Source organism: Camelus dromedarius, chromosome 31 (assembly GCF_036321535.1).
Source record: "Camelus dromedarius isolate mCamDro1 chromosome 31, mCamDro1.pat, whole genome shotgun sequence".
NCBI classification, from domain to species: Eukaryota; Metazoa; Chordata; class Mammalia; order Artiodactyla; family Camelidae; genus Camelus; species Camelus dromedarius.
In genome coordinates, this window is record NC_087466.1 from 10,309,140 (window position 1) to 10,333,811 (window position 24,672).

Below are 24,672 nucleotides of genomic sequence, written 5' to 3' on the forward strand. Positions count from 1 at the left end.
CAAGGGGCTGGAGAGCTCACACACGGTCATGATGGGAGAGGGGGAGCTGGCAGCCCACCCACATGGCGAGATTTGGAAGGTCTCTCTTTCCTGGCCCAAACCCTCCCACCATAAGTGGCCTCTCACCATGGCTGAAAGTGTATAACCAGCTCTCCATTCCCTTGCCTCTGGGCAAGCGACTCAGAATGTCTCACAGCTTCCGTTTCTCCATCTGTAAAATGAAGATGATAGATTTTACTTGGCAGAGGTGCTGTTAGAATTAGATGAGGGAGGCACATTGAGTGACACATAGTAATGGCTTGAGATGTGTGGGTTCCTTTCATGATGGGTTGGAGGATGGACGGGTAGAAGGGTGGGTGGATGGGTGGGTGGGTGAGTGGGTGGATGGGTGAATGAATGAATGGATGGAGGGGAAATGAGTGGAAGAATGGATGGATGGATGGATAGATGGGTGGATGGATGGATGGATAGATGGATGGGTGGATGGATGGATGGGTGGATGGATAGATCAGTGGATGGATGGGTGGATGGAAGATAGGTAAGTGGAAGGATGGATGGGTGAATGGGTGAATATCAGATGAGAGTCCAGGTAGCAGGGAGATGGAGGCATGGCGGATGGAAGGAGGGATGATGGCTGGGAAAGTCAAGGAAGGCTTCCAGTAGGAGGCCCGGCTGCAGATAAGCAGAGAAGCGGGTGCTGTGTGTTCCTCAAGGGCAGGCGATGTGCACCTCTCAGCTCTGAATCCCCAGCTCCTGGCCTGGGTCCCTACACAGAACAGGTGCTCAGAAATCCCCTCTCCCTGGATCTCAGGTGTGTGCCAGTCAAGGCCCCAGGGTTTCCTATCCCTCACCAGGCCCTTCCAGTGGGCGGGATGGGGACTCCATGTCCCTCTCCATCCTTGGTGGAGGTGGCAAAGGCAGGAGACTTGGAGTCAGGTGGCCCTGGGTCTGAGTTCCGGCTCTACCTCCTACTTGCTGTGTGACTTTAGGCCCATTCCTTCCCCTCTCTGAGACTTAGCTTCCTCTGCTCTGTAAACTAGACATCCTCATCCCGGCATCACTGGCATTATGGGTAGCAAGAGAGATGGTGGAGATGGAAGACCCCGCCCAAAGTAAGTGCACGGTTAGGAGTCTGGCTGAGACAGGGCAGGGGAGAAGCAGATGGCAATGAGGGGGCTCAGGGCCCCAAGCTCCCTCCACACCTGACCTGGCACCTCCTAAATCCTAATAGTCCCCTGCCTCCTGTCCCCTGACTCCTAAAACTGGAAGGAGCCGGTGGGACATTTCATCATTTAAAGAGAAAGAGCAAGAGACTCTGGAACCACAGCTGCCCCTTAATGGAATTACCAAAAAGGGCTTTTTAATTAAAAACAAGAAGTTGGGGACAGGTTCCTATCCATAATTCAGGGCCCTGGCGTTGCGGCCGCCCATGGTTTCATTTCCCTCTATTTGTGTCTCGCTCTCGGCATGATCTATATCGTTAAAATCCTGCATGAAAAATGGGCTCGGCTTTTCAGGTGGAGCTGTAAATATTTACCCTGCCTAACGCAGGTCCCCCTGTTGCTGGAAGCTTAGGGGCTTTTACATGCAGCTGAAGACATCCCAGAGATGGCTCATTAAAACTTAGCCTTGCCTTTTCCGTCTGCTGTGATCAACGCTCACAGGGTGTGGGAGAGGCAGCTGGGTGGGGACGTAGAAGTTGAGAGGGGGAGCGGGTTAGAGGATCCTAGGTGTGTGGGCCTGACTCCATCCCTTGTGGGGTCCCAGGCACCCCAGCCCGGAAGGGCCAGCAGGGCAGTGGAGGTGGCCAGGAGCTGGTTCTGCCTCCGCCTGTGGGCTGCGACATCTCCACCTCCCAGCCCCCTCCTCCCAGAGCCAAGGTCTCCCCTGGTCCCACCCCGCCTCATCCTGCTCTTTCTTCTTCTGAATATGCCACGCCCTCTAGAACCTCCAGGCCTTCCCATCTGCTGTTCCCTCTGCCTGGAACACTTTTCCACCCCTGAACTTCTTCCCATCTCTGCCTACACGTCTGTTCCTTGGGAGATTGCACTGGACCTGGGCTGGGTCAGGGGCCCTCCTCTCTGTGCTTGCCAGGATCGTAGCAATGTCACACTGGGCTGTCATTTCTGCCTACTTGTTAGCCCCACCCCTGTCTGTCTGTCTGTCTGTCTGTCAGCCAGCTTCCTGGAGGTAGGGAGTGTTTCTTGCTCCCCACCAAGTCCCCAGCTCCAGCACAGAGCCTGGAATGTAGAATGAATGTTGAACAGTCACCCGGGTTCAGGGACCAGCACAGAGTGTCCCCTGTGGCAGTTCCCTGTGTCACCTCGGGGGCTGTATCCTGTGGCCCTGCCTAGCTTTGGCCGGGAGTCTGAAGGCCTGGGGACACCCCGGCTGGACTCTCCCCTCAGCCCAGGTGCAGGGGATAAATCAGAGACTCTGGGCAGGGGTCAACTCACCAGGGTTTTGAAACAGCTTCAGTGAGATGTAATTCACACATTGGAAGGGTCTCATTCAATGGTTTTCAGTGTATTCACAGAATTTTGCAACCAGCTGCAACTTTAGAACATTTCCCCTGAAACTCCTTACTCGTTAGCAGACACACACACACACACACACACACACACACACACACACACACACACACAAGGCCTCTGGCTACCATTAGTCTGTCTCATGCATTTGCCTCTTCTGGGCATTTTGTATAAATGGAATCATACAACATGTGATCTTTCATGACTCGCTTGATATGTTTTCAAGGTTCATCCACATTGGAACATGTATCGGTATTTCATTCCTTTTTTTTAGGTTAAAAATTTTGAGGGGTGGAGTAGTTAGGTTTATTTGTTCATTGATTTATTTTTAATGGAGGTGCCAGGGATTGAACCCAGGACCTCGTGCATGCTAAGCACGTGCCCTACCACTGAGCTATACCCTCCCCTCTGCCATTTCATTCCTTTTTAAGGCTGAGTACTATTCTGTGGTGTGGAGGGACCACATTTTGTTTATCCATGCCTCAGCTGATGGGCATCTGAATTGTTTCTGCTTCTTCTCTGTTACGAATAACACAGCCATGCGCATCCCTGCGCGAGCTCTGGTTGTGGACACGTGTATTCACTTCTCAGGGGTAGACACTGAGGAGGGGGATATGCTTGGGGTTCATGATGGCATGTTGGCAGCTCTGAAGTTTTCTGGCAGCCTCCTGGGTGGCGAGGGAGGGGCCGTGCTGAGAGACGGTGGTGGGGTGGGGATGAGGGCTGGAGAGGAGCGCAGCAGTTCCGGCCTACCTACCGTGACATCTGGCAAGTCGCTCCATCTCTGAGCCTTGGCCTCCCCACCTGCCAAACCGGGACAATCAGGTGGCTCCCAGAGTTGGTGGGGGGCCACACAGGGAAGTGACGAGGCTGCAGGAAGAAGGCTCGCTAGGAACCATTCTCCTTTGCTGGGTGTAGGAAGGGCCCTGGAGATGCCATGTCAACTGCCCAGTGCCACCACCCCTGCCAGCAGAGGATGGGGTGGAAGAGCCAGGCTTGATGGCACCGACTGTGTTGCCCTGGAAGGGAGGTGTCCTTACAGCCACCATTTTGCAGATGAGAGCACTGAGGCCTCAGGAAGCAAAGTCACTTGCCAAGGCCACAGACCCAGCTTCCAGTCTACCAGATAAAGTCCCTTCCCTCAACCTGATCCCAACCTGGCCCTGCCTCCTCCTGGCTGCTATGAGAAGCAACAAGAAACCAGGTTCCACTTGTGGGTGTGAGTCCCCAGAGGACTGAGATCCTCTGTCTTGTCCCCTGATATGGCCCCAGTGCCCAGAACAGCCCCTGGCACAAAGCGGGAGCTTGGTCATTTTGCCACAGGGTTGCGTGATTTGGAGACTCAGTTTCCCCATCTGTGAAATAGGCATAACATCCAGCCCCCTTCAGGCTTGTGAAAGACCAGGGTGCAGAGCCTGAGCTTTTCAGACTGTTCCCACCTCCCCCTCCTCCCCCACAGGGATGGTGTCAGGGTGGGTGGGAGACCAGCTCTCCCCTGGGGGCAGGTCTCCTGGGAGGGGAATGGGACAAGAGCCACAGTCCATGGCTGGTCCTGCCCTAGAGCTTGTGAGCGCACCTGGCGCCTCTTCTGCTGCCTGACCCCTCTTCCTAGGTCCTGGGACCATGTCAGTTAGCTTCTGCACACCTCTCTGGGTCTTGGCCCCACAGGTCTGCCCATTCTGGGGCTGCTGAATGAGTGTGTGCTGCACAGAGATGCCCTCGCTTCTTTTCCACCTGATGGAGCCAGTTAATGATGTCAGGAGACCCTCTCCCCTGTGATTCCGTTACAACAGCCAGATCTTTAAAGTCTGGGTTATCAAATGCCCAGCCCGGCCCCTTGCTCACGCAGAAACAGTGGCAGAGGGAGGGGTGTCCCCAAGGTGGGGGTGGTCAGGGGCCTGGCTTCAAGGGGACCCTAGCTTCCCTCCCTGCATTTGCAGGCACTCCTCTGCCAGGGAATTGGCCACTGTGGGCTGCAGGCTGGTGAGGAGGGGAGGGGGCGCGAGGCCGCCCTCCTTCCTGACGGTTCACCTTTCCCTGCACCAGCTCACACAGTCCTCACTGAGGCAGGACGGTTGATGGTAGAGCTGAAATTCCCCCGGGGTTTCGAGACCCAGAGCCCGTGCTTTGTCAGCGTCAGTGACAGATCCTTGCTGTTATTGTGTTATTATTATTGACAACATCCCCCACAGATTCACTTTACAAATTGCTGCCCTGGTGGAAAAAGTCAGGGGTGGGGAGTGAGGGGCCTGGGTCCTGGCCTCTATCTGCTGCGGGTGGCCCGAGGGTGGCCCTGGTGACCTTGGCGGATCCCGTCCCTCTCAGTCTGGAGCCGCCATCCCTACAGCGACCGTGTCTTGCAGTGGCCGAGGTCGGGGCAGGGGAGCTGGAGCAGGTGACTTAAACATGCAGGACCTGTTTCCTTATCTGTAAAATGGGAGCATAAGAGTCCCAGCTGGGTGAAGAACTCTGTCGGGGTTATGTGTGCAATGCCTGACTCAGAGTGATTGCTATGCAGTGGACCAAAATGGGGGTAACAGGAGGGAGACCCCCCCACCCCTTGCCTGTGGAAGCTGCACAGGTTGATGTGTGAGAGGGATGGTCTGCCCGTGTCACCCAGGGGCTGCAGTTGGAGCTAGCCCTCGTTTGTGTCATTTTCCAATCTGGCACAGGGAATCAAAGGCTCTGACAGGCCTGTTGGCGCCCATTCTCCAGGGATCACTCAGACAACTTCTGCAGCGCTCCGTGACAATGGGTCGTAATTAAGGTGTCAGCATATCATTTAGCCCTCTCAGTGCAAAGCCCAGAGACAGGCTGGGCAATCTTCAGCCTCTTTAATGAGAGATGCGCAGAGGGAGTGGGAGTGTGGGAGGTGCGCGTGCACAAGGGAGAGGAAGGGTGCTCATGCCCCAGAAGCCTTCTCTGGCCCAAAGGGAAGGGCCAGGTGGGTGTCTGAGCTGTGGAGGTGGGCAGGAGATGGGATGGCCCCGGAGGTGAAGAGGGGCACAGAGGACCAAGGATAGGCTGGCTCAGTGCATCACCTGTGCCCTCAGCCCCCTGAGACCCTGTCGAAGCCCTCGTGAGGCTGCTTGGCCCATGGCCCGTGCAACCTCACTTCCCCTTCTAGGCAGTGAGCTCTTTGAAGACAGGGACCACAGGTCCCACAGGTCCCACCTCCATCTCTGTGTCTCCAGTTCCCCAGCACAGAGCTTGGCCGAGAGTGGCACTCAGTGAAGGCTTCAAGGGTGTAGGAAAGAATGGAGACAGGGAGGGAGAGAGGGAGAAAGAGACAAGGTAAGAGGTAACCAGAGGCAAGTGTTTGATAGCACAAGGGATGTGGTGTGAAAGTGTTAGAAGCCTGGGAGAAGGGTGCAGAGAGGGGTGTGTTTGTGTGTGTGTGTGTGTGTGTGTGTGTGAGATGGGTTGAATTGTGTCCCTCCCCCTTGAAGATATGTGAAGTTCTAACCCCCAAAACCTGTGAATGTGACCTTTTTGGAAATAATCACTGCAGATATAATCAAGTCAAGGGGAGGCCATTAGGCTGGGCCCGGATCCAGCATGACTGGTGTCCCTCTAAGGAGAGGAGAAGAGACACAGACACACAAGGGAAATGCCATGTGACGTCAGAGGCAGAGATCGGAGGGGTGCAGCCGTGGGCCGCCATCGGAAGGTAGGAAGAGGCAAGGAAGGATTCCACCCAGTGTCTTAGTGGGAGGATGGCCCTGCTGACATCTTGATTCTGGACTTTTGGCTTCCACAACTGTGAGAGAATACATTTCTGCTGTTTTGAGCCTCCCAGTTTGTGGGACTTTGTTATAGCAGTCCTAGAAAAATAAAATAGTGTGTCTGCATACATGTGTGTAAGAAGAAAGACCAGAGAGAAGAGAGAGAGGTGAAGATGCAAAAACACCGTGGATGTAGTGTCTGGGGAAGACCGTGTCTTCAACACAGCCTGGCCTAGCCCACTTTCTGTGTTGAGAGACTCTTAACAGCAGCACCACCATCCCCGTAACCACCACCACCGCCATCATCACCACTATCACCATCGCCATCATGACCACCATCACCATTTCCACCACCACGATTACTACCCTCACCCCATCATCACCACCATCACTGTCGTGACCACTACCACCATCACCGTCACCATCATGACCACCATCGTCACTGTTACCATCAACTACCATCATGACCACCATCACCAAGTGTGGGAGAAGAAGCAAAGAGGGAGAAGGCAGAGCCCCAGATTCGAGAGGCAGGCAAAAAAGAGGTGGCTGCACATGCAGACAACCAGACAGTCACATTTGGGTGGGGTGGGCAGGAGGAGAACAAGAAGGTATCTCAGGCTTGAAGGGAGCAAAGAGTTGGCAAGGAGGGAGTTAGAAAAGTTGTGCCCCAGCATCTGCAAGGTGAGGCTGGTGCCCACCCTGGGGGTTGGGGAGAGCATCCTCAGGGGATGGGGGCTCAGAGCAGATTGCAGTGGGTTGAGGAGTGAACAGCAGGTGGGAGTGGGTTAAGGCACCAGGCTGGGAGTTGGAAAGATTCCCCTGGTGGCTGGGTGCAGGATGGATGTGGGAGACAAGCCTGAGACTCTCAGGGAGACTGGAGAGGGGCTGGTTTGGTCCTCTGGATGGGGGACAGGGCAGCCACACCTAGGACAGAGGCCTGGGGGAGGAGGCTTGGGAGCCTGGAAGGAAAAAGCCTTGGCCAGGCTGGCCAGCTGGACGCCTCATCCTTATCCCCACTGGACTCATGTCGTAGGGCTGCTGTAGCCAAGTACCACAAACTGGGTGGCTTCAGACAGCAGACGTGTATTCTCTCAGAGCTCTGGGGGCCAGAAGCCTGAAATCAAGGTGTCAACGGAGTTGGCTGCTTCTTGGGGCTCCGAGGCCAAAAGCCGTCCATGCCTTTCTCCTGGTCTCTGGTGGCTGCCAGTAATCTCGCATCTCTGGGAGTCTAGGTGCATCACCCCCGTCTCTACCTCTCTTCTCAGTGTCTGTGTCTTAACTTATGATGCCAATCACTGGATTCAGGGCCCGCCCCAATCCAGTATGATCTCATCCTAACTGGATGACATCTGCAAAGACCCTATTTCCAAATATAGTCACGTTCACGGGTCCCGGGGGCTGAGGGCTTCGACATACCCTTTTGGGGGAGCACCGTTCTGTTCACTACCGCCGGGGCTCACTGTCACCTCACTACCAGAGGCATTTAGTAAACACCTTATTGGCCCCAGAGCTGGCCCAGGCTGGGGGCTCCTGGTCCCACGAAGCTTACAGTCTATGAGCAGAACGCAAGGCTGAAGCTTTGGGAAACAAGGCTGGGGCCCACAGGACGGGTGAGGGCCTGGGGACCCTGTATTGAAATGCCATCCTCAGAGCTGGACTAGGGAAAGGAGGCAGGCGAAGGGGTTGCAGCCTCAGCCCGCAGCCCATCCCCTCCTTCCCTGGCTTTTGGATAAATCCACAGAGGAGCTTGTGACATCTGGAGCCTGTGTAAACGGAGCATAAATTAACTCTAACCATCACATCTGCAGCCGCCACGCTGCAGTCTGTTTCCTGCCAAACCCTGGGTTGGCTTGGGGTGGGCAGGAGGGCAGAAGCTGATCCTGTATACGCCTGAAACCTTGACTTTTAGCATCACTGGGTTTAGAAGCTTCTGCTGAAGTGTGTTCCTGCTCATGACACATGGGACACGGGATTCACTTCCTAGATTGTGGAATTGGGGACCTAAGAGATGTGGACATAGAAAGGACAGACTTTGAAAGGTGGAGGAGGAGGGATGGGACCCCTCTGAGGGTGAAGGAAAGTGAGGGCAGGACCAAGTGACTAAGGGGGCATGGGGGGAGGAGCACAGGCAAGGACAGCTTCACACCCTCATCTATGCTCCCTCCCTCGCCTACCCCGCACTGGGGTCCTAGAGCCAACCAGGGATAGGGGGAAGCAAGAGGCCACTATGGACCAGACTTCTATGTAAATTAACTTGTTCCACTTCATCTAGCCTTGACCCTGTCCTTATGAGGGTGGTTTGTATCATACCCATTTTACAGGTGAAGAAACTGAGGGGCTGAGATCATACCTTTAAGAGGCATCTGAGTCAGGACCCAACCAGGTGCTTCAGCTTCTCCTCATCCTCATTGTCTCGCCCTGCACCTGGTCAAGAAAGGTTGTTGCATGAGTGTGTGCGTGAGTGTGTATAAGTGTGTAAGGGCATATGCACTCATGCGTGTGTGAGTGTGAATGTGGGGGGAGGGCAGTATAGGAACCAGAACCGCCTTTTCCCCTCCTGACCCAATCAGCGGGGCCACCGTGGATCATCATCATCCAGTCTTAGGCACCGACTGTATACAGGACCAGTGCTTTCTCGCTCACAGCCACTTACCCACCTCTTCATTCATTCCATTTCACAGGCCATTTCGTGGTCACCTTCTACGTGCCAGGTCCCACACTGAGGACACGAGATGAGGCCACACTCTCTGACCCTAAGGCGCTCGCTCTTCAGGAGGGGAGGTGGCCGTGGCACAGCTGAACCTGGCAGCAGCCTATGGCAGGCGTCCTAAGAGGCTAACGAGGTAGGTTTCCAGGAGGTGGCGCTTGGGCAGTTGCTCCCCCAGCACAGGAGCCTTGTCTGTCTGGTTCGTGCTGAACCCCAGCTCCCAGCACACCACAATTGTGCCTATATGTGTTTGTTGAATGACTATTGATTGAAAGATGTACAGTTTCTCAACAGGCAGAGTTGGGGTGGGGCAGATCTCCCTGGTTGAGAACCCCGAGGTGCTGTAGTGGGGAAGCACTGAGATGTTTGGAGGAACAGCTTTAGGGGGAGGCTTGACTGGGAAAAAGCATTTCCCTGAGAATCAAATAGACTTGGGAGAATCCTGGCCCCAGCACTTATGCACTGGCTGGGTGAGTCTGGGCAGGTTTCTTAACCTCTCTGATCCTCTGCACTCTCATCTCCAAAGTAGAACCTCATATATTTGCAGGGTTATTATTATTTGCAGCAGGGAAATTTTTTCCTTTTTATTATGGAGACTTTTAAACACGTAAAAAAGTGGGCAGAATAGAATAATGAACTCCCACAACCCCATCCTCCAGCCTCAACATTTACCAACATTTTGTTATTCTGGTTTGAAGGTACTTAGATGGTGAGTAAACCCAGGTTGAGTGGAAACAGTAGCTTAGCTCTGACCCGGTTAGGACTCACGGGCAATAGCAACTCCACCATCACTGCCACCTGGCTCGGGAGGGTACTAGAGGCCACCACGACTGCAAGTCGCACCCTGATTTCAGAGATGCTCAAATGTGAAGAAATGTGTGAATTTCCAAGAATGAGTGCAGTGTGGCAGCAGTGAGGCCAGGCTGCATTTTACTGGTGAGACATGTAGTTCGTACCTAAGTTGGAGTCAGGGGTGTCAAGATTTTCCTCCCTCAGTGTTTTGTGAGTTTTCCTGTGTTTTTGTTTTTGTTTCCTTTTTCAGCCTCTTTCCACAACCCAAACACAGAGATGAGCCCCTTTTGGGGTTATTAGGATCAGAAGCGATAATGGGGTGGGGCAAGGCAGCCGTTTCAGTGTGGTTGGGTATGGAAATCAGAGAGGTCTCCGGAAGGAGGTGATGTTTGGGCTGAAATCTAATTAACTCGTGAAGAACATTCCAGGCAGAGGGACGGGCCAGAGCTGACCTTCAGGTTTAGAGATCTGGATGAAGCTCGGCAAGGTATTGCCTGCAGGGTCATGGGGACGCAGGAAGGAGTGGGAAATGAGACCGGGTGGCAGGGGAGACCACGCTGGGCCTTGGAGGCCACATGAGAGGCTCTGGTATCGTCCTGAGAACAACGGAAGCCTGTGGAGGGTTTTAAGCAGAAGAATGGTGTCCAGGGATAAAATCATGGCCTCCCCCGCTGCCAAAGATGTTCACATCCTGATACCCCAACCTGTCAGTCTGCTGCCTGACATGGCAAAGGGTACTTTGCAGATGTGATTAACTTCAGGGCCTCGAGGTGGGGAGATTCTCCTGGGTTATCTGGTGGAGCTCCGGTAGAGCCAATGATGGAAGTTCCAGCCCGAACTGGAAGGTGGAAGACAAATGTCCCAGCTCAGAGACAGGCAGGCAGAGGGAGAGAGAATTCCTCTCACTCAGCGTTTTTGTTCAATTCGGGACCTCAGTGGATTGGATGGGGCCCACCCTCACTGGGGAGGGCAGTTTGCTTTCCAAACATTCAGCTCGTCCAGAAACATCTTCACAGATACACCCAGAATGTTTAACCAAATGACAGTCAAATTGACTTATAAAATTAACCATCACATACCCAGCACCCAGGACCACCTGACACAGAGTAGGAGCTCAGTCCATATCTGAATGAGTGAATGAATGAATGAATGATGGAGTCAGAGAGACTTGACTTGGACGTGGGACTCCTCGTATGGCTGAAGCCACTCTTGCTTCAAACCCACACAAAGCCCACCTCCTGGTCCAGGGCATCCTCTCTGCATCTTCCCTTCCTCTCTCTCCTTGGACCTCCAAGAACCCTGGGTCACTTTGTCTCTGCTGAGACCCTCCAGGTTGTCTCCAGGGGTGCCACCCCTGGTAGGCATCCTCTGGCAGCATCTGGATCCCGTCCACCTCTGCACCTGAATGTGCCAACAGTAGGCACCCGCTCCCTGCCCCAGCCCCACCTCAAAATAAAGGATTCATAGGGTAGGTGCTTTGCAGGATCTTCTAGCCCCAAAGGGCTCCCCATTCCTCAGAGGGTGCCTGGAACCCCCTGGAGCATCAGCATGAAGATAAGTGTGGTGTCCCCCGAAGGCCCCCTGGGAAGATGTAGAGGGCTCACTCACACTGGCAGGCCCCTAGGGTTCGTGAGCGTGTGGATGGCGCATGTCCCCTTGATCCCTGGGAGACAGCCACAGCGGGTATTGCTGCTCAGCCCACGTTGCAGATTGGGAAACTGAGGCTTACAATGCTGAGAGTCCGAGTGACCTGCCTAAGATTTCCCTGCTGCTTCTCAGGGGAGCCCAGGCTCCAACCCAGCAGCTTCTGACTTCAAACCACATTCTCTTCACCCCAGACCATTTTGTGGCCCATGTTTGGGTGCTGGTCCAGCAATATTAGGTTCACCGAGGGAAGGGGTTTGCAAAGGCAGAATCCCAGGCCTCTGGAGATTCTGTTTTGATGGATCTGAGTTGGGACCCAGGACTCTGCATTTTTAGCCAGCTCCCAAGTCAATGCTGATGCTTTCAAAGTGTGAGACCCTCGGTCTACACTCTGCTGCCTGTCAGGGTGTGAGACATGTGGTTCAGGACGCAGAGGTTTGAAAGCCAGAGTGACCCGGTCTCTGCCTCCCTGAAGGTTGCTGGTCCCCCGGAGCCCAGTTTGATGGGGACTCAGGCTACTGCCACTGTCCCCCTCCCTCCACAGGGGCTGCTGCCAGTGAGTGCAGCTCTGCTGGTAAAGTCTTTATCGGGAATGTCGCCTAATGCATTCATATCAAACAATAGCGCCTCATACATCATCCCTGCCAGAGGCCACCTCCGCTAGGACAAGCACAGTCCATTACCCTGACGGGCACAGGCCGTGCGCAAAACAGATAACGGGTCCCAGCTGTGTGGGAGGGAGACACAGGCGGGGAGTTGTCATTGCCCCGGCGAGCACCAAGGGGGCCCTGGGCACCTGCCACTCCGAGCAGGTGCAACACAGGGTATCTGAAGTTCCAACCTTACAGGGCAGTAGATTTGGTTGAGAACCTGGCTCTGCATTTTCAGGGAAGTAACTCAACATCTCTGAGCCTGGTTTTCCCATCTGTAAAAAAAAGGCTAAGTATAGTACTTGCTTCACATAGATCTGTGGGCAGGCTTAAAAAGAGGAGGCTGGTGAAGTGCTGGGCACGACCCCTGGGGAAGAGGAAGTGTCCTGTAAATGGTAGGTGTGACTGCTGCTTTATCAGCAGGACAAAGTTCACACTGGCCTGCCCCTTTCCAGGGATGCTCGTCAACAGACTTCATCACCTCTGAGCTCCCGGGGGCACAGAGGGACTGTCACCCCTCGGTGCTGGCTCCCCAGACCCTGACACAGGGGTTTGCAAGTCTGCAAGTCATTGATTTTGGAGATGAAACTCACATCAAGAAGAGAGTGGGAAAGGAGACCGCCAATAAAAAGCATGTGATGAAGTCCAACTCTCACTGTGGCGAGTGGGGCATAATCCTGCCGGGGAACTCTGGGACACAGCGTGGAACGCACCAGCTCAAGGAGCTGGGAGCTGGGCTATTTCCAGATCAACTGCCATTACCACTGGGGTTGCTCCAGGGGGGCATGAATCCCCTGATTTGGCCTACCGGTGGCAAAGCAGACTTCAGAGAAAGCCCTGGGGCAGAGACAAGCTGGCTGGAGGCTGGAGTCGGGTGCACCCAGGTGAGGGGATATGGATGGGACACTGCTGTGGGTTGAATCGTGTCCCTTCCCCCAAATTCATATGTTCAAGTCCTAACCCCCAGTACCTCAGAATGTGAGTACATTTGGAGACAGACCCTTTACATAGAGACTAAGGTAAAATGAGGTCATTTGGGTCACCCCCACTCCAATATGACTGGTATCCTTATTGGAAGTGATCAGGACACAGACACGCATGGGGAGAAGCCCATGTGAACACACGGGGAGAAGACGGCTGTCTATAAATCAAGGAGAGAGGCTCTGAAAAATCAAACCTGCCCACACCTTGATCTCGAACTTCCAGCCTCCAGAACTGTGAGAAAATAAATTTCTGTTGTGCCAAGAGGCACAAAGCTAGTCCAAGGGACAATGGATAATGCTTGTCCCCTGCTCTTGAGCCAGCCACCCCAGCCCTCTCTTGATTCCCCATGTGTCCCCAGTTCCTTTCCACCTCAAGATCTTTGCCTCCACTGTTCCCTCCACTGGGAATGCTGTTCCCTCAGATCTTCACAGGGGCAGCTCCTCATCCTTCACGCCTCCGCTTACTGGTCCTCCCCTTGCGCAGGTCCTTCCTGACCCCTTCATCACTCTCTTTCACGTTACCCTGTCTAATTTTTTTCTGTGCACTGATTACACTGGGCTTTCTTTCTCTGTTTATTGTCATCTCCCTCCTTTGAAGGCAGAATCCTTGTCAGTCTTGTCTTCTGCTGTGACCTCAGTGCCCAGAATAGTGCCTTGTTTATATCGGGGCTCAGCAAATTTGTGGTGAGTCAGTGTGAGTCCAGGAGTAGAATCAGGCCACCCAATCCTCCCTGTAAAAATTTTGTCTCCCAGGCACAGGGTGCTATGGACTGAATTGTGTCCCCCACCACCCCAGATTCCAACGTTGAAGCCCTTACTACCCAATGTGATGGTATTTGGAGGCGGGGCCTTTAGGAGGTAATCAGGGTTAGAGGAGTTCATGGGGATGGAGGCCCCATGATGGGGTTAGTACCCTTATAAGAAGAGACCATCATGTAAGGACCCAGTGAGAAGGCAGCCATCTACAAGCCGGAAAGAGGGCTCTCACCAGAAGGTGACCAGGCTGGCACCTCAATCTTGGCCTGCTTTCCCCTGGAACTGTGAGAAAATTAATTGTTGTCATTTAAACAACCCAGTCTCTGATATTTCATTATGGCAGCCCCAGCCGACTAAGACACATGTTAAGCTCTTAAGAGCATTTCAAAGCTGTTTGCATTTCCTCCTTTCCTTCAGCACTGTGTAGGCACACAGTAGGTGCTCAATAAATCATTAAAAAAAGAAAACCAGAGGGAAGGGTATAGCTCACTGTTAGAATGCACGCCTAACAGGCATGAAGTCCTGGGTTCAATTCCCAGTATCTCCACTAAATAAGTAAATAAATAAATCTAATTACCACCCCATAAAATTTTTTTTAAAAAATCAGAAAAGCCAAGGTCTGTGGGGCCATTTGTCTTTATTCACCTGCATCCCTGGTGGGTTTTCCTTGTTTTTCATCAGCAAAGTGTAAAGATATAGGATACTCTTTCCCATCTCCTCCTCTTCTAGGACGGGGTGACCAGGTGGGTGCCCAAAGGGTGAGGGAGCAGATGCCCCATTAGTTCAGGACCAGGAAGTAAGAAAGGCTGTTGGATTCTACCAGAGGGGCTAGGAGAGAGAAATACTTAGGCTAGATTAGCCACTGAGGACCGCAGGAGATTCTGCGGATGCTCCTAAGAGGAGGTGGCGATATTGGTGCCCAGGGTGAGGTGAGAAGAGACTTCTGTGTCTGCTAGTTCCCACTGAATCTTCATCCTAGCTCTGGGAGGTGGCCTAGGGTGGTGGCTACACCAGGGACTCTGAATCCCTGTCTCCTGGGTTCAAATCCCAACCCTGCAATTTACTGGCTCTATGTCTTTGGGCAAGGTTGTGAAAGTCTCTGGGCCTCAGTCTATCTCGTCTGTGAAATGTGATAATAGTACTATCTCAGATGGTGGTTGTGAGAACCAAACATAAAACCCGGCTATGTGAGTTTGAATATGATAGAATGGGTTTCCCAGAACTCCCTGTTGGCTGGCTCTCGTCATCTGGCTAACATCACACATGACTTTGAACTGTATGCAATTGAATGGTTTGGCTCCTACATTTAAATATTATGGCAGGGGCTTTACAGCTTAGAAAGTATTTCAACAGTACTGTGTAAGTGTTAGTTATTATTATTGTTAGTCCCATTTTAAAGATGACAAACCTGGTGCCAGAGCTGGCAGCTGGCAGAAGGCTAAGGACGGGAGAGGGCATTTTGGTGCCTCTTGATGTGTGAGGACAGGGTGACTTCAGGTACTTCTGCCTTCTCCAAGGGGCAAGGGGCAAGGGGCAAGGGGTCTCCAGAGTCAGCAGCTTCATTAAATGCCCCAATCGCTCCATCTCATCGAGTTAAGTGAAAGGATGATAAACCAAGGTTTTATTAGCTGCCCTATTGGTGGCTGGGCTGGGCTGGGCCTCCTCCCTTTGAACCCAGAAGCTGAGAGTCTGATGGCCACAGTCCACAAGGCCCCCTGAGCCCCTGAACAATCCAGGAGGGATACCTGGGGCAGGCAGGAGTGGAGGTTGGGTGTGGGGTTGCATAGCAGCCCAGAGAGTAGGGGAGTGGGCCAGGGTCTTAACAGCATATGATTGAAGACCCTAGTAATTGTGTCTGACGGGGGACTCATCCCCAGGGCTGGATAGAGGGGGATCTCAAAGCCCAGATGTGGCCCGGGGTCGGAAGCTGATGGGAGTAGGGGAGCAGCCCCCTTGGAGCTCCTGAGCAGTGAGTCCTGTGGTTCTAGAGGACGGTGCCATACATCACCCGACACGCCTTTCTGTGGGACCGGCCTGGTTGACAGCAGCCATTTATCTGAATGTCATTGGCAGTAAACTGGTGCGGGGGAGGGCCGTGAGGAAGGAGGGGGCTGATGCAAAGAGGCGGGGTCTTTGGGAATTTCCCAGAGGCCAGTCCACAGCTTGAGCCTTGAAGGGGAGCAGTTATAAGCTGGGAGGTGGCTCTGTCCGTGGTGCTGAACCTCACTGGCCCACTTTCTCTTTCTCCCTGGGGACAATGTGGGTGGAGGTGGGGGAGTCCTGCGAACTCAGCGCTACTTTGGAGTCAGATGCGAGCTGGGGGCAGCTCCAGTGGTGAGACACTAGCAGGGGAGGAAGGTGATAGTCATATGGTTATGGACATGAAATTTGGAGCCATAATCCTAGTGTGTTCATTCATAAAGGATATTTATTTATCAAGAACAAGTTCCCCAAGACATAGTCCCTGAAGATATCGATCAGTCATACAACCTAAGGTAAAAATTTCTACACTAGCTGGGTGGCCTTGGGCAAGTTACTTAATCTCTCTGTGCCTTTATGTCCTCATCTGTAAAATGAGGATAACAATCATAGCCACTTCATGGAGTTGTGAGAGGATTGAGATAATGGAGTTAAAGTGATTAAAATGGAGCCTGGCTCATGGAAAGTGCTTAATAATTCTTAGCTCAAGTTACTGTCATTGTTAACACTATGACGTGTACAGGGAGTTCTCAGAGGCAATACTAGGGGGAGCCAGACTTTGTTCAGAGAATCAGGGAAGAACTGAAGGATGATGAAGGCTTGCATTGGGGAGGGTGGAAGACATTCCAAAGGGGACAGCATGGGCAAAGGCCCTGAGTTAGGAAAGGGACAGGATAACATCCAAGAGCTTAAAAAAAAAGCCAGAGGGGCTGGACCATTGAGAGAGATGACAGAGCCTCAGTTTCTTAATCTGTTAAATGGGCATAATGGTAGAACCTACTTCCTCTGAAGCTGTGAGGGTTAAATGAGATGGCTTGTTTAAAGTTCCCTGTACAGAGAGCCTAAGCACTTATGATTGGTTAGATTCCTGGTTTCAACCCCCAGGGAGCCACACCCCACATTATAGCTGGAAAGTACTTCAGAGGCCATTCATTTTACAGATAGGAGCACGGAGGACTTTAGAGAGATATACTGCTGGGGCTGCCTGTTCCAGCCTTCTTAGATGGAGAGAGTGTGGGGCAGTAGAAAGAGTAGGGGCTTAGAGAGGCTGAGCAGTGGGGTTAAATCCTGACTCCAGTGCTAACCTGTTGTGGAACTTGGCATGATGGCTGCCTTGAAGCCCTCAGTTTCTTCATCTGTAAAAATGGGGATAATAACACTTACCGAGAAGGCATTCACAGTTATAAGAGGGGGTCAGACACTCGGATGCCCTAGAGGCCAGGCAGGAAATGTAAAGGACACTTCTCAAGAGAACCCTAAATCCTGATTTTATGTAGGATGTCCCTATTTTTAAGTGTTAGAAACTAATTCAAGCTTTTTAAAAACACAAGGTGGGTCAGAACTACCACGTTTGTGGCCTTAGTTTTGATCTGTGGACTGAAGGTGATGCACTTAGTAGGTGCTCAGTAAATGATGTCCCTTTCTCTTGGGAAGTCACTCTCTGCCCCTAGTCTCTGGTGCTTCTCCCTCATCTGTCTCTATACCGTCACCTGCCTGCTTGGAGTTCAGACCTTAGGCCAGGCTGGAGCCCACAACCCAAAACTTAGAATCCTCGAATTCAGGAAGGGCCTGAGTCCCACTCAGCTAAGCCTCTGGCCGTCCTTACCCCTCCTCTGTCCCCATTCTGGGAGGTCCTGTCTTACCAGGCAGGTGCTGCCTGCCTGGGGCCCCAGGATCACAAAGCACGCAGGTGGCTGGTGTGGGAGGCATGTGTCACAGCCCTGTCACCCCCACAGCTGCTCCCTCCTCCTGTCTGTGGCATCAGGAAACCCTGGGAATGAGATGACACAACTCCCTGGGGAGTGTACCTGCCTCAGAGAGTGGTGCTGTGACTCAGAGGTGCAACCAGGCTCCAGTGCCAGCGCATGCATCAGTGGCACAGACAGAAAAGGGGTGACACCAGGTCAGAGCGGCATGGGGCTTCGGAGGGCAGCCCAACAGTGCTCAGTGGGGAAACCCAGCCTACAGGGAGGAAGGTCACATGATTTCACCTGAATGCCCTTTCTGTGACATCTTCCTGCCAGACCAAGATCTAGAGCAGGGATGTCAAAGCCTGGAGTCTTCATATCCCCTGGATCATGGGAAGAGGAGGTCTACAGACATGTCCTCATCCTGGTTCTGCCACTTACTGTGTGTCCTTGGGCAACTCACATAGCCTCGCTGGTCCTCAGCTTCATCTGCAAAGTGAGAATAAACACTTTGCCAAAGTTAAAATGAGACCTTGTATAAAATTCCTGGTTCATAACGGATGCTTAGAAGTCTTTTTTAAAAGGCACTTATATCTGGCCTCATTTCAAAAAGGCTTAGAAATGGCTTACAAGTATACACTGCAGTGCCAATGCAGGAAAGACCTAGATGAGAGGACAGGATGACGGGATGGTGGGGAGAGGTCTTGTATGGTTGCGAGCAGTGGGCTGCATGTCTGGATTAGAGTCTCCCAGCAGCCACAGCAAAGAAAGAAATGTGACCATTATGTAACTCTTAGTATCCATAAGCTGAGAAACTACCACTTGCTTGGGGAGGAAAAAAAAAAACTTTTCTTGGTAATGAGATGTGAGCGATTTCTCTTGTGAGTCTTTAAAAACAGGGCCCTGTGGGACGAGGTCATTCTCTTTCCTTTCCACGCCCTCCGTTCCTTCTCCAGCTATTCCTTGGCGTTACTCAAACCCTACAACCGTAGCTGATGGCATAATGATTAAGAGGCCCGGATCTGAAGACAAAAACAGCCTGCACCACTGTGCAGCCTTGGGCTAGAGACTCTCTGAGCCTGTTTCCTCATCTACAAAACAGGTGGTTATAATGATAACCACCTCCAGGTTCTTGAAGATTGAAGGTGGTGAAACAGCACATAAAACACTGACCAGCTTAAACTGATTTTGCTTCCTTAAAACAGGTTGTTGGTCAATCAAGCCTGGAGTTATTTTCTAAGAGACAGCACTGCTCATGTACAAGACAGGAACTCCTGTCTCCAGGATGACTCTGGAACCAAGAATCTTAAGTCTACAGAATTTAAAGAATAGAAATGTTGCCCCTGAAGCCCTTTATGAAGCAAGAAGTCCTTCAATAAGGAAAATCTAGCTTCCAGCAGTAGCTTATTTGGACTGATTTGAGGTTAGCCAATCAGCTGCAAGCTTGAAGTTCCCCTAGCCTCTTAAATTTCACCCGGAAGCCTGGATCAGAGAGACGTATTTGAGAGTCTTGCCTTCTGTCTCCTTGCTGGTTGACCTCGCAGTAAAACTCTTTTTTTTCTCAAAAGCCAGTGCCGTAGGATTGGTTCCTAGAGCATCAGGCAGCCAGCCCGTGCTGAGAAACAGCAGTGTCTTCTATAAAGAGCTTCAAGTGGTGTTTTGCACACAGTAAGTGCTCCATTAATGGTGGCTTCTCTTCTTTACAGCAGGAACTCAATAAATGTTCAGTGAATGACTATCACAGGACAGCGAAAAGCCTTTTATCTCCCAAACCGTCCCCTCAGTGCTTCTCAGCAGTGGGCTTTCTCCCCCAAACCAAATTGCAGCTGCGTATGTGTTTTAATCAATTCCATGGTTTGTGGGAGCCAAAAGAGCTCAGGTTAATGGAACACAGCCGAATCCCCCATGAATTTCAAACCCTCCTTGAGAGGCCTCTGCTTTTTCTGGCGCAGCCACTGGGAAGCCGCTGCCTCCACTCCACTCGGGGAGGAGAAATTGAATAATTGATGCAATTTGAATAACACTAGGATTTGTAATGATATTGAAATGTAAAGATAAAAAGGGGCGTGAATGGGGGCTGATAGCGGAAGAGGCAAGTTGTTAATAGGCACTTAGGGGCCGGTGGGGTGGGGGGAGCTCCACTGGAAATGTGTGCTGAAAAGGCATTCAAGAGAGGAGGTGCTGGGAGGGGGTGGGCTGAGAAATCTCCACCCGATGAGGGGGAGAAACCATATTCATAAATAAGATGCGGAAATTTCTCCCGACTCAGCATCACTAACAGTTAGAGAGTGGATAATTATTTAAATGCCAAATCATTCTGTTCATTAGAATCCCAAATCATATCTGAAGAAACTGATTGCCCAGGGCAGGAAGAGACGGGGTGGAGGAGGCAGGAGGTGGAGGTGGCCAGGAAAGCAGGGAATGGGGGGGGTATCCCCAACTTCTGATCCAGGCCAAGGGGAAGGTTGAGTAGAAAGAATGGCAGGATAGTGGGGAGGGTAGGAACACAGGATGGAAAGTCAGACAGACGTGGGTTGAAGGCCAGGATCTGATATTTCCTGGTTGTGAGTCTTGAGCACACTACCTGACCTCTCTGAGCTTCCGTTTGCTCAGCTGAAAAACGGGGTTGACGTCAAGATCCACTCTGCAGGCAGTGAATGTTATTTTAGGGAAGGCTTCTGGGAGGCAGAACGGAGAGTGGGTCAGGGAGGGAAGTTGACTAGGACTGGGGGAGGTGGGGTAGAAGCTTCAAAGAAACCCCAAGCCAGGCTCCTTTTTCCTCCCAACTCCGACTCCGTATCCTACCATAGTCAGAGAGAGAGGAGCAGATTTGAGAGTGGAGACTGAGCCCCAGAGAGGATAAGGGATAAGGAACTTGGGTCAAGATGACACAGTAAGTCAGTGGCAGAACCAGGGACCCCAAGTCCACACATATCCTGTAATCCCCACAGGCCCCCAAATCCCAGCCTGATCTGGCCGCCCTCCCGGTCTCCAAGGTGGGAGCCAGCTCAGCCCCTGGGAGTGTTACCATGTCTGTGGACCAGAGTCACAAGGGCAAGTCGGTAACAATTCAATTATGCCGATAGATCCAGGGCTGTCTGGCGCCCCTCCCATGGCGATGACCAAGCCGCCCCTCAGAGACCAGCAAGCAAGTGGGGGTCCTGGAGCAGAGGAGCCACAAGGAGTGCTGCTGGGCTTAGCTGGGACAGGAAACCCCCAAACAGGTAAGCAGCGTGCATTCATGAGCTCTCGGCATCACACTCTGAAGAGTACTAGCAAGACATCCACACACCTGTCAGTGCAATTGTGCGTCGGCTTTTATTCCATACCAGGCCCTGTGCTAAGCATTTGACATCCTTTAACTCTCCTAAGAACCCTGTGAGCAGAGACGATGGGGAAACTGAGGCCCGAAGAGGTTCACGCAGCCCAAAAGTTACGAGGCTAAGGTTTGAACCTGTCAGCCAGAAACTCGCAGGAGCTGTGGGCTGACCCCCAGCCTCAGTCCACAGCCAGATCCTGGCTTTCTCTTCACCAGGGCCCCCTACTGGCTTGCTGAAGGTCACTCTGGTGCTCACATTCAGCTGAGGCTGGGGGCCAGGCCTGCCCAGGTGCCCCAAGAAGTAATTGAAATATTAGCTCAATTAATATTTCAGCGGCTCGGTCGCAGCAGGCAATGGCTGCAGCTGGGAAGCTGGGTTCTTTCTATTCTCCAGAGGCCAGGTGGGAACAGCTGGGCAGCCTGGGGCTGGGGGCGATCAGAGGATCTGGGTTCGAGCCTGCTTGCATTGCTGTGTGGCCTTGAGCAAGTCTCTTTCCCTCTCTGGGCCGTGTCTGTCAAATTGAGACATCTGTCTTTCCTGCTTCGTAGCCTTATTGCAGTTGGCCTGGCGCCTGGCATACAGTAGGTACTCAGTGACTTTTGCTAGTATTCACAAGACCGGTGTCTTCCAAGGTGAGCTACCCATTCTACCTGCTCCAATACCTCATGGGGGACTTGTTACGAATACAGACCCCTGGGCCCTGCCTGGACGGGCAGAGCCTGGATGCTGGGGCCCAGAGCCTGTATTTGTGACAAGAGCCCCCAGTGACTCCCCAGCACCTCTGCTTCCTAGTGAGGGAGGAGAAGCCCGGGCTCTGGGACAGCAGCTGAGCCTCCGTTTCCTTGTGTGTAAATAAGGAGAGATACAGTCACCTTGCGGGGCTTCCGGGAGGAATGAATGAGATATGGGGGCTGGCACATAATAGGTACTCAGTAAATGAGACTTCCCCTCTCACCACCCGTGCCCCTGCAATGGCGGACTGAGTGTCAGCCCCCTAAAGAGGGGATGAGGGAGTGTCCTGCCCCTGGGGAGCCTCGTCAGCAGGGCCTGCTCCAAATTGATCTTCCCCGCCCCCCACTTTCGCTCACGGTGTCAGCATCTCTTGGGGCGGGAGAAGAAAAAGGCAGCATCAGCACACTGTGTGCCCCAGCCAGACACCGCTGCTCTTTATTAATTAACCGCCAGATGTTAGTTTTGCATCTTTTATCAGAGGGAGGTTTATCACTGGGGCCCTGTATGTCAGGCCATTAGGGAGAGGCAAGAAAACATCCCTTGGGGGGCCCTGGACTTGGCAGGGAGCTGGGGGAGGAGGACAAGAAGCTCAGTCCCCAGTCCAGTGCACCCCTCTACTCTGGCCACTCCCGCAGTGCCTCAGACCACAGTGGCCATTTGGCCCTTCAAAGGGCATCCTACTCATGCACCAGCTCACGGGGCCACCATGGTGAGCAAAACAGACCCAGCCCCAGCTCTCTGAAGCTCACAGCTGGCTGGTGAGACAGCCACAATCCAGTAAACCCAAATAAATAACATTATGACAAATTGTGAGCAGTGTCATGAAGGAAACTGACAAGGTTTTCAGAGAGGGTGAATAGCCGCCAGGGGACCTAATTTAGATGGAGCGCTTTCCCTGGGGAGGTGACATTTAAGTAGCCTGGTGGAAAAGGAGCCAGGGGCAGAAGATTCCAGGCAAAGGGCACAACAAGGGCAAAGACCCTGGGGCAGGAACCAGCTCGGCATATTTAAGGACCTGAAAAAAGATCTGAGAGGCTGGGTCTGAGAGGCAGCCAGCAGGTTGCTGAGGTCGACTGGGCACAGGACAAGGATCCTCGCGGGGCACAGGGAGGGCTGTGGATTTCTTGTGTGGAGGGCACCAAGGAGCCACAACAGGCTATGGAGCAGGGGCGATGTGTTGATGGGATTTGGACATGAGAAGGAGCCCTCTCTCTGCCCCGGACAGTGAGGAACAGATTAGAGGGGATGGAGGGAAGCTCACGACGGGGTCAGTCTGGGAGAGTCGGAGAGCGCTGAGCAATGATGGACAATGATGCAGCAGGTACCAGGCACTCACAAGGTGCCAGGCAGTGTTCACGTGCAAGAAATGTTAGGAAGCAGAAACGGGGTTAGGGAGGTGAGGAAGAAAGAAGGGTCTAGGGTGGCTCCAGGTGCCTTGCTCCAGACGTGCCCGAGTCCTCTCATGCTCCCAGCGCCAACGAGACAGAAGGGGGATTATCTTCATTCCACAGATGAAGAGATGGGGGCCCAGCAAAGCGCAGCAGCTTGCTCAAGGTCACACAGCCAGAAGCAGCAGATCCCACACTTGAACCAGGTCTGCCTGCCACAGCCTCTTTCCTGCAAACAGCTGCCAGAGCTCAGGAGGTGGCCGGTAACTGCTGTCTTCCTCCTGCTGTTTTCTGAATTCTGTGCTGCCCACCCCTCCGCCCCGCCGCCCCAGTTACCCTGTGCACACCACTGGGCAGAGCATGGGGTGCCTGGCTGACCTGAGCAGGCAGTGGGGCAGTGGGTCCCAGGTCCAGCCCTTGACTTGTCCAGAGCAGGGTACATCCAGACACAGGTCTATGTCATCTCCTTTCAAATGGATGTGGTGCTGTCACCCAGGGTTATTATTTTCTGCCTGATCCACTTGCCATCTGATAAACAGGTGATTACTTCTCCTCCCAGTTCAGTTTCTGATTTGCATACAATAAATATCACCCCCAGGAAGTGTGTGTGTGTGTGTGTGTGTGCGCGCACGCGTGTGTGTTAGGGGTGGAAAACAGGGCTCATGTCTTATTTATGAGAAATAAACAGGAGCACAAGCTCGCATAATCAAGACATATTTAATCTGGCTCTTTTCGCCCTTCTGACTCTAATCAGGCCGGGTCTGTGCATAGCTCTGTGTGTGTGTGTGTGTGAGTGTGCACATGCATGCACACGCACGTACATTCACAGGCTGCAAGGGATAACCCCTGCCACAATCTTCACCCCTCCTGGTTGGGGCTGATGGTTGGGGCATGCGTAAGAGGGCTCCTGACCCCAACACACACAGTAGTTTGGGAATCCAGGCTCAAGGTAGGGGAGGGGAGCATTTGCTCCCCCAACAACTTTGCAGAGGAACCTTTTTTTTAATATTGCCAAAACATGTTTGAAGCGTCAAAAGTACCAGCAATATAAATAGTGCAGCATTGGCCACAGTTCTGTCGGCGGCAACATCCAACGTTACATATTTTTCATCCAGATAGAAAAGTCAAACTGAAAAAAAAAAGAAAAAAGCCAAGCATTGCATGGGGAATCAAGGTCATATGCTCATAAATGCCAGAGCCAAGACTTGAAAGTCTTGACTACAAAGCCCAATTTAGTATCACCCCCTGATGCTGCCTTCCTGACATGAGAAAGAGTTCTGGGAGAAACCAGCAGTGTGATCACCCACCGCCATCCGGCTCCTGTTCCCCTGATAAAGAGTCAGAGACTAGCAAGGTAACGGGACTTGCCCAAGGTCATACGCAAACCAGTCAGAGCTGGAATTCAAATCCAGGTCTTAATTGTGTGTGCATGCATGTGTGTGTGTGTGTGTGTGCGTGTGTGTGTGTGTGTGTGTGTGTGTGTATTTAAAATTAACTGTCTTACAATTGAACTCATTTACAAAACAGAAAAAAACTCAGTCATAGAAAACAAAC

At 52.5% G+C, this 24,672-nt stretch overlaps 1 protein-coding gene across 4 annotated transcripts in view; it reads left to right on the forward strand.

Moving 5' to 3' along the window:
* Nucleotides 1-24,672, forward strand: part of FAM222A (family with sequence similarity 222 member A) — a 140,757-nt gene that overhangs the window by 22,627 nt on the left and 93,458 nt on the right. For all 4 annotated transcript variants that reach the window (XM_064481147.1, XM_064481151.1, XM_064481148.1 and 1 more), the window contains 3 exons: nucleotides 8,941-9,102; nucleotides 19,247-19,346; nucleotides 20,765-20,902. The gene's annotated coding sequence lies outside the window, so the exon portion shown is untranslated. The remainder of the gene's footprint in view (nucleotides 1-8,940; nucleotides 9,103-19,246; nucleotides 19,347-20,764; nucleotides 20,903-24,672) is intronic.